This window comes from Mirounga angustirostris, unplaced genomic scaffold, assembly GCF_029215605.1.
Source record: "Mirounga angustirostris isolate CCGP_5_RB_7025 unplaced genomic scaffold, mMirAng1.0.hap1 SCAF_15, whole genome shotgun sequence".
Taxonomy (NCBI): Eukaryota; Metazoa; Chordata; class Mammalia; order Carnivora; family Phocidae; genus Mirounga; species Mirounga angustirostris.
The window spans coordinates 88,081,241-88,091,462 of record NW_026991723.1 but is presented as its reverse complement, the minus strand read 5'-3'; positions in this window follow the sequence as shown (position 1 = coordinate 88,091,462).

Here is a 10,222-nt window from a genome sequence, read left to right as displayed (position 1 = left end):
AGGTTACATGCTGCCCATTGTTTCGTGCCCTTGGGAGCTCAGGGTGACATCTGAAACAGGCCCCCCATACTCAGAAGGCAAGGACAGGCCAAAGACTGAGGCGGGCCACTCCAGATGGGCAGGTGGCAGGTTTAAGAAGCAAGGGAACTTACTTAGGAGGCTTGTCTTGGGGGCCACAAGGCGGGTAGGTCTCCCCACCTGCCACCAGAATGTTAAAAGTTTCTATAGAGGCTTTATGGGGCTCCGTCACATACACCGTCCAGGGGATCCCCAAGACACCTTACTCTCTCAAGGCTCTGTCCCCAAAACTCAGATCCTGCTGTGGGAACAGGAGCCAGGACTTACACTCCCAGGATGTGGGAGATGGTGAGGAGCCTCTGATTGTCCGGGTCCTGCTCGCAGGTCAGCCAGGCGATCTCGTCCTCTCGATGACCTCCCCCGACAGTGCACGTTTCCATTTTTAGAACATTCTCAAAAAGACAAAACTTTAGTGATATAGACACGAACCAATCAGAGTGAGGGGAGCTGGTGACTGCAAGAGACATCATAAAAATATTTCTTTGAGGTGATGGATGTGTTCTGGATCCTGAAGGTGGTGGGGGTTATACAGATTTAAACAGGTGTGAACACTCATAGAACTTTACACCAAAAAATAAAGTCAGTTTTGTTGAATTTTAATTCAAAAGCTAAAATTAAAAAATACAGAAGCCTAAGAAGATTAGTGTAGAATAGAAAGAGCTATCAATCTATAGTTCTGAAAATAATATATATGAGGTTTTAGTTATTTTTTAAAGATTTTATTTATTTATTTATTTTAAGATTTATCCGTTTATCCGGATCCGTTAAGATCCGTTTATTTGAGAGAGAGAGAGAGAGAGCACAAGTAGGGTGAGCAGCAGACAAAGGGAGAGGGAGAAGCAGGCTCCTTGTTGAGCAGGGAGCTCAATCCGGGGCTCGATCCCAAGACCGCGGGACCATGACCCAAGCAGAAGGCAGACACTTAATGACTGAGCCACCCAGGTGCCCTAAGATTTTTAATTTTCAAGTAATCTCTACCCCCAACGTGGGGCTCAAACTCACAACCCTGAGATCAAGAGTCAACACTCTACAGACTGAGCCAGCCAGGAGCCCCTATATGAGTTTTTAAATTCAGATATTTTTCTTCTAAAAACAAACATGTTAATTGCAGAAAAGTATTTTTAAAATGAAAACACATGGGGCGCCTGGGTGGCTCAGTCGTTAAGCGTCTGCCTTCCGGTCAGGTCATGATCCCAGGGTCCTGGGATCGAGCCCTGCATCAGGCTCTCTGTTCCTCGGGAAGCCTGCTTCTCCCTTTCCCACTCCCCCTGCTTGTGTTCCCTCTCTGGATGTCTCTCTCTCTCTGTCAAATAAATAAAATCTTTAAAAAAAAAAAATGAAGACACATGATGGAGATTTAAAATATTTCTTAAACCAGTTTCCCAGGGATAAAACCACTGTCATCTTGGTAAATATAACTACAGACCTCTGTCTTTGCCTGTGTCTCTTTTGTCTATGATTAAAACAAACAAACAAACAAAAAATACCCACAACAAAAAGCTATAAACAACAAACATAACTTTCTCACAGTTCTGGAGGCTGGGAAGTCCAAGGTCATGCTGCCGACAGATTCCGTGTCTGGAAAGGACTGGCTTCCTTGTTCGTAGATTACCTTCTCGACCCTGTGTCCTCACATGATAGAAGGCGCCAGGGGGCTCTCTGGGGTCTCTTTTATAAGAGCACTAATCCCATTCATGGGGGTTCCACCCTCATGACCTAATCACCTCCCAAAGATCCCACCTCCTAATGTCATCACCTTGGAGGTTAGGATTTCAACATAGGAGTTTTGTGAGGGGCAAACTTACAATATGACCTTAAAGAGTCTTCCACAACCCGATTTTTAGTGGGTGCTTTGTAATCCATTGCATCACGGGTATACCATAATCTATGCCGCCAATGCCCTATAATCAGACAGTTAACGTTGTGTCCTATCTTTAATATTACATATGTGACAGCAAAATTTTCAAAAGGATAAAAACATGATTCTCATACAAATAAACAGGCGTTATGTAGCCAAGTTCATTAGCGAGGGGATCACCAGCAGGACAAAGCTGGTTCGGAGATTATGAAAAGGTTGGGGTTGTACACCGTTGGTGAACCAAGGAATGCTGACAGATTGCTAAATTAGATACAACACTGGGATTATTGGAGAGTAACTTTCTCCCTGGCTGAAAATAAAATCTTTGCACTTTATAAATTGCCTACAAATTAGCCTGAAACTTCCCAGAGGTGTAAAATAGCAGATCCCTAATGCATGGTGATCAGAAAGTCAAAGGAAATTACAACTCCTAAGAGAATCAATCCATCTTAGAAAATACCGCAGCCTGACTTTAAAAAAAAAGTATGGGGGCGCCTGGGTGGCTCAGATTGTTAAGCGTCTGCCTTCAGCTCAGGTCATGATCCCAGGGTCCTGGGATCGAGCCCCACATCGGGCTCCTGGCTCAGCCGGGAGTCTGCTTCTCCCTCTCCCTCTGCCTCTCTCACTGCTCATGCTCTATCTCTGTATCTCTGTGTCTCAAATGAATAAATAAAATCTTAAAAAAATAATAAAATAAAATAAAAATAAAAAAATTTAAAAAGTATGACTTTTTGCCTTAATTCCACATTTTGAATTACTTTCCTATATATAAACAAGTGTTATTTTTATTAATACTCAGTGAGCACCTTGTAGCTGAAATTTTGCACATGCCCATAGTTATTTTGGATGGAAAGTTTTCTGGAAGCAGAATTGAGTTGAAGAGTTGAAAAAAATATATATATATATTTTTAAAGATTTTATTTATTTATTTGAGAGAGAGAATGAGACAGAGCATGAGAGGGGGGAGGATCAGAGGGAGAAGCAGACTCCCCGCTGAGCAGGGAGTCTGATGCGGGACTCGATCCTGGGACTCCAGGATCATGACCTGAGCCGAAAGCAGTTGCTCAACCAACTGAGCCACCCAGGCGCCCCGAAAAAATATATTTTTTAAACTTTTTTTTTTTTTTTTGGAGAGAGAGCGCAAGTGGTGGGGGGGGGCGGGCAGAGGGAGTAAAAGAATCTCAAGCAGACTGCACACTGAGTGCAGAGCCCAACACGGGGCTCGATGTCACAACCCTGAGATCATGACCTGAGCCAAAACCAAGAGTTGGTCACCCAACCACCTGAGCCACCCAGGTGCCCCCAAAATATATACTTTTGATATAAATTGTAGATTGCCTTCAAAAAATCTGTACCAGTATACCCTTCCATCTGCAGTGACTGCAGTGACTGGAGGTCTTCATTCTCCCACACCCTCCCCAATATTGCAAGTTATTCTCTGCAAGCGGCACTGGGAGACCTTGACGGACGGGCTCATTTAACGCCAGCGAGGTCTGAGCCCTGAGCACAAGCAAAGGGGGCAATTTATAGACTCCTACTTCCGCATACGTGGCACTTTTGGCGCATGCGTGAAGCGGGCAGGGAGAGGAACCCGGAAGAGCCCCAGGGCGAGGACTGGGACTCTCTCGCTGGCTCGGTCAGCCATTGTAGGACACAGATTTTCCTTATCAATTCTAGGGGCCGCCCGGCTGGCTCAGTCAGTGGAACTTGTGACTCTTGATCTTGGGGTTGTGAGTTCAAGCCCCATGTTAAGTGTAGAGATTACTTAAAAATAAAATCTTTAAAAAAATTATAATAATCTTTTTAAGAAATAATGCAAAAAAAAAAATCTGGGGGAGCCTGGGTGGCTCAGTCGGTTAAGTGTCTAACTTCAGCTCAGGTCATGATCTCAGGGTCCTGGGATCAAGCCCCAAGTCTAGCTCTAGTCAGCGGGGAGCCTGCTTCTCCCTCTCCCTCTGTCCCTCCCCTTGCTCATGCTCTCCCTCTCTCTCTCAAATAAATAAATAAATAAAATCTTTTTAAAAATCTGTAAATAAAAATAATAAATAAATAAAATCTTTAAAAAATCTGTACCAATATGGTAGATGAAAATTATTATACTTTTATATATATACTTATATATATAAGTGTTATACTTATTTTTATGTATATTTCTTGGCTTACTAACGAAGTTGAATGTGTTCAACACACTGGCCATGAAAATAGGATTTTTAAGAAAATACAATTTAAAAATCTAACAGGAGTCCAAGTGTAATGTCAAAATCCATTCACTCAGCTTCTCTGAGGCTCTGTTTTCTCATCTGTAAATTGGGGGTAACAATGCTCACCTCCCAGGTAGTTACAGTGGTTCCCTAGGCTCACCTCCAAAATAAATCCTTGTCATTGAAGCCTTCACTCAGGACCTTTTCTGGAAGGTCTGAAAGTAAGATGGGAACTGAAGCATGCATGGACACTGAGCACCCAGCACTGTCCAGAGAGAGAATACTTCCACCTTGAGATCTGGAGAACCCTGGGCCTGCAGGCAACATCCCTAGAACAGGGTTTGAGCCTCTGGCCTCCGAGTTGATCACCTCAAGGGCCCTTCCCAGCATAGTGGGGCTTCCTGCAGAGGCCTGCCTGGGGGAGGACTAGCAAGGAGGACCACAGGATCATTTGTTGAGCATTTTCTATGTACAGAGCTTCTGTGCATCATCCTATCCCGTGAGTCTCACACCGATCTGGGAGGTAGATCCTGCTGGGATCCCCACTTCGCAGAAGAGCAAAGAAAGAGCGTCCTGCCCGCACTGATCCGAGGATTGTGTGTGTCACCATTCATTCATCAACATGATTGCTCAGCATGATGGCACAGTGTGAACCTCAATGTCTCCAGCACCCTCCTGGTCACTCTGGGCATGGACGGGAGCCACTTGGAGAGTGTGTCCTTAGGCAAACCTGCCAGGAGGGAGGAACTCCTTTTCCTTCTGCAGCTCCATGTGGGCTTGGTCACCCCTTCTTAAAGACTAGGGAGCACATAAAAAGCCTAACAAGGAAAGAAGTCCTGATACATGCCACAACGTGGATGAACCTCAAAAACGTGATGCTACATGGAAGAAGCCAGACACAAAGGGACAAATGTTGTCTGATTCCATTTATATGAAATATCCAGAAGAGGCAAATCCACAGAGACAGCAGACTTGTGGCTGCCAAGGGCTGGGGATGGGGGGGCGGGGGGAATGGAGTGATTTGCTTAATTGGGAACAGGGCTTCTTTCTGGGGTGATGAAAATGTCTTGGAAGTAGACAGAGGGGGTGGCTGCATGACATCGTGGGATGTGCTAAATGCCACCGAATTATACACATTAAAATGGTTGCTGGCCGACTGTGTGGTATGTGAATTTTACGTCAATAAAAAAAGTGACTCCTGAGAGGCACAATTCTGTTGCCTAATGCCTCACTCATCGGTGTTTTCTATCTCAGCAGACAGTTGCTGGTTGTGTACTAGGTCGGGCAGAGCACTAGAAAATAACCCTCAAACTACGGGAAGAAAAGGATCCTTGCTTCTGTGTTCTCGGCCTGCTCTGTTAAATATTTAAAGCCCATTCCATTGATGTGATTTCGTTTGGTCTTTCGTTTTTGTAGAACACTTATGGCACGGAAGTGTTAAATATATGATCTTTTCCATTGTAAACACACATGCACAGACGAGGGAACAGAGGCTGCTCAGACTCTCCAGCTGGTGCTTCTGCTGGATCTAAACCCAGGTCTGCTTGACCTGAGGCCAGCCAGCGGTTAAGGTAAGTGCAGCCCCGGGGCGGCCAGTGGGGACAGGGACTCCGGAAGTGGCTGAACGTCCTCCAGGCTGGGGCTCCCTGCTTCTGCTGGTAAGGAACTAGGGACACATTACAAATCATTTCATTTCACTTTATGGGAAAAAATCATCTTCTCATCCTTCTCCATCCCCTGTGTAAGCTCTCAATTTTCTGCTGGCGCTGAGCAGAACTCAGACCATTTTGTGCTGGGTATTGATCTGGGGAATTTCCAAGTCTGGACTCTGGTCACAGAAATGGCCAACAGTCGGGCTGCATTTGGTGCAGACTTCCCTGCTCGTTGTAGACGTGAGGCCTTGTGGCTCCAGGAAAGGAGGGGGCCGGGAAGGCAGTAGCAAGGTCACGGTGAAGTCTAAATCCCCCCACAGGTGAGCAGGAGGCAGGGGCTTTCTCCCTGCTGTTGGCACAGCGTCCTTTTTGTGCCTCAAGGGTCTTAGGGGCTTGTGGTGCTCCAGAGACAGGAACGTGGGCAAAGGCTATGCTAGCACGGAGGGAGCCTCCCTCGGCTACGGAACGCTTTTGCATTCTGTATTTTCCTCTAGAATTTGGGACTCGGACCAGGATCTTGAGCGCAGTCTATCCAGGGGCAGACGTGGTGAGAAATAAAAGCTGGGGGTCATATTGCTGGACCAAAATTGGGCCAAATGAAAGGGGCAGCAACTGTGGGATGGGGAGCATTGGATATTAACACTAACTTCGCTTTATGAAAGGCCTCCAGACATGTCATTTCATTGATTCTCGATGAAAAAAAAAATGTGCGCTGTGAATTGTGCAAGACTGTTGAATCTCAGATCTGTACCTCTGAAACAAATAATGCAATATATGTTAAGGAAAAAAAAAAAAGAAGAAGATAGCAGGAGGCGAAGAATGAAGGGGGGAAATCGGAGGAGTAGATGAACCATGAGAGACGATGGACTCTGAAAAACAAACAGGGTTCTAGAGGGGAGGGGGTGGGAGGATGGGTTAGCCTGGTGGTGGGTATTGAGGAGGGCGCGTTCTGCATGGAGCACTGGGTGTTATGCACAAACAATGAATCATGGAACACTTCATCTAAAACTAATGATGTAATGTATGGGGATTAACATAAGAATAAAAAAAATGTGCTTCCATTGTCCCCCACTTTACACACGAGGAGAGGGAGACTAAGAAAGGTTCTTATTCACTATTACCCCAGATCTCTCAGCCGGCAGGGGTGCAGCCAGGACTGGAAGCCAGGGAAAGAACATAACTACGTTACGCTGGTCAGGTGGGAAACTTCGGGAGAGGAGGGAAATCCTCCTCCTAAGCCCTGCAGTATTTAATTTACAGCCAGATGGTACAGCAAGTGGGGTTGCTTGGAGATGCCTTGAATCCAGCCAAAAGTGCGAGGGGAGCAGTCTTTCCCAGGCCCCGCCCTGCCCCCAGAATTAGGTCTCCCCAGGCCACTGGGAGGTTGATCAGACCCCTTTTTGTGGAAGAAACCCCTTCTCCTGCCTTGTCCAAAGAGTGGTCAGGAGGGTGAGGACAGAGGTCGCGGGAGTACTCAGTCATTGCCTCCCTTGCTTTCTGGAGAGTCCAGAGCAGGCAGAGGCCAGAAGTCAGCCACAGACACCCAACTGGGGGCCAGCAGTTCTAGAAACCCGAGGGTGTGACTTGTCTTTGCATCAAGAAGATTACGTTTCCTCATGAGGAGTTAACCCCATGGCCTGGTGGAAAATTCCAGAATCTGGGAAGTGCCAGTTCTAGGTGACCCAAGAGAGAGAACCCCAGGCCAAAGGTGATGGGTCATAGTGGTGGTTATGGCTTTGGGTCCAGGAAGCCTGGCCTCAGATCCCAATTCTCCCATTTATTCACTGTGTGACCCCAGGCAAGTCACTGAACCTCTCTGGGACTAGGTTTCCTCATCTGAAAATGGACACAAGGACAGGAGTTACTCCACTGGGTGTGAGAGGACAGCACACAGGTGTGGTGGCGGCAGAGACAGGGATGAGGAGGGGCTGAGAGCCAGCCCAGATGCTCCCTGTTCCCTGTCAGCTGATGCTCATGACAACGTTTGGCAAGGTGAATCTCCTGATCAACCCCATTTTATAGCTCCAGTCCTGCCCAGGATGGGCCCTGGGACCCTGTTCAGGTTTGCTGCCTCCATCCCTGTGCGCCCCACCTCCCAACTTCATGCCTTATTGGCTGCCCAGGCAGATGGGGCTCTAGGGCTGGGGCACCCTCAGGGTCCCATGCTCCCAGCCCCAAGTAGGTTGTGAACAGGACCCTCTTCCCTGTGCCCAGCGCCTGCCCCTGTCCCCTTGCCTCCCCCAACCTGCCTCTGAGCCTCTTCTCCCTCCAATGCTGAGTGTCCCTCTGATGGGCCCCAGTTGGCCAGGCCCCTTCCTTGGTAGACCTTACCTCCCTGAGCACAAGGCACTTGGGAGAGAACAATGGTGAACAACCACTGCCCAGATCTGGACTCAACAGAAGCTACCTCCCCCAGCTCCCTTCTTCTGACCAAGGACAGTTGGATCGGAGCCTGGAAGCCCCTTACAGACTGTAAGATTGGACAAGTACTTCCCCTCTGGGCCTCAGCACCCTTGTCTGTGCTAATTCTAGGACTGGCCTCAAGGGGGCACTGCCATAAGGAGTAAACGAGATAATGCATGTGAACCCAGCACCCAGTAAGTGCAGTGTTAATGGTGATCATTACCAGGCTCAATATTGTTATGATCACTTTGCTGACAGTTACAATGGGTGAGTTACAGAGAAGAGCCTTTCTGCTTGGTCCCAAGAAGCACAGAGAGAGGGCGCAGGGTGGTAAGTTCAGACCACCCTGGCCTGTGTTGGTGCCAGCTCCCTGGAAGTGGCCTGTATCTCGTCTTTCTGTGTGGATTCATATCCTAGAAAAATGTGACGTTCCACTGGCATACAGGCAGCTATGATTAGCTCCATTTGCCTTCTCTGCCCGCCCCCCCCCCCCGCCCCCCAGTTTGTCTATTTCCTATAATCCAACCTCTGCACTTTTGCACCTGCTGTTTCCTGCCTGGGATGCCCTTCCCTCCTCCTCACTCACTGAGATCCTGTCATTCTTCAAGGCCAGCCCAGGAGGGGCTCATTCAGGAGGGCCCCTGGTGACTGCAGGTGGGCCCCATACTGGGTCACTTGGTGGGCACTGCCCATCTATGGCTGGTGTTCATGACCTTCTATGGGTGCGTTCTCCTTCTTGAACCACCAGCACGTTCATCAGAGGCTGTGGCCCAAGCCTGACCTTGTGACCCCCCAGCATACTGAAGGGTAGCAGAATATGCCCCCCAAAAATATGCCTCTTTTGGTATCGGGATTATTTTGAGCTGGTTATTTTTGAGAAACAACAGATGCAGGAGAAGTTCTAGAAACAGTGTAGAAGGGAAATCTACATTTATAAAAGACATTTCCATTAAAAAAGGTACCTGTACCAGGAAGAGAGCTATTGCAGAGATGTTTTGTTTTTTTTTTCACCTGAGAGACTTATCTGCAAAGCCAGGCAAACTTTGTTTCCTATATATTTCTTCCTCTCATCTTTCTGTGTATTGCTTCCTCCCCACCTAGAAGCCCCAAGCCCCTACCCCTCTCCTGAGCTCAGGATGGCACATAAGTAAATCATCTGGCCCCTTTTCGAGTAATATCTTTTTGTAACTCCCATGCGTATGTATGCAATTAAATTTGGATTTTCCCATTCAGCTGTCTTATGTCAATTTAATTCTTGGACCAGCCACAGAATCTGGAAGAGTAGGAGGGAAAATTTTTCCTCCCCTACAGTTCATGTATCAGACTCATTCATCCCTGTAGAAGCTGGTGAAGGACTCCAGTTAGCTTTAGGCTGTTGCCTAGAAATCGCTTAGAAAACCCAGCATTGGGCTAGTTTATTTGATACATGAGCTTTGGTGACTCTGAATCTCAAAGTGGGCTGGAGATTTTCCCTGATGACCATGATGATTCCCTCCTAGGGACAGGGAGCTCCCCACCCTTCTCCTCCAAAGGCTGGCGCACTGTACCTTCTCCCCCAGGTCTCAGCTCTGGCCTCTGACCTTGCACAAATATGCTCCTTCTAAAGGAGGAAGGCCTTTTGACATATATTAATTGGGTCTTCAGAATCCTCGAAAATTAATGCGGCCCTTCCACAATATCACAAAGACTTCGCCTCACCTCTGGGGCAACCAACAGACCGATGACTAAAATAGAACACACCCTCGGCCAGATGACAATTCCCACCCATTCCTCCTCCTCTCTGAACAATGCTGGTTTATGCTTCATCACATTTGTTAATTCTAAGATCTGCTTATGCAATGACTTTATTTCAGGTCTCTGGAGGAAAAGGCACAATTTCTGAGATGGGAATTTGAAGACTGTGAGGAGTTCTGGTCCCGTCATCCTCCCCCTTCCCAGGCCCCCCAACATGAGGCCAGCCTGCCCAGCACTCTCACTGTGGTATCCCAGCGAAGACCCACCTAACCTAGTCTTGCAGGGCCCCCCCCCAG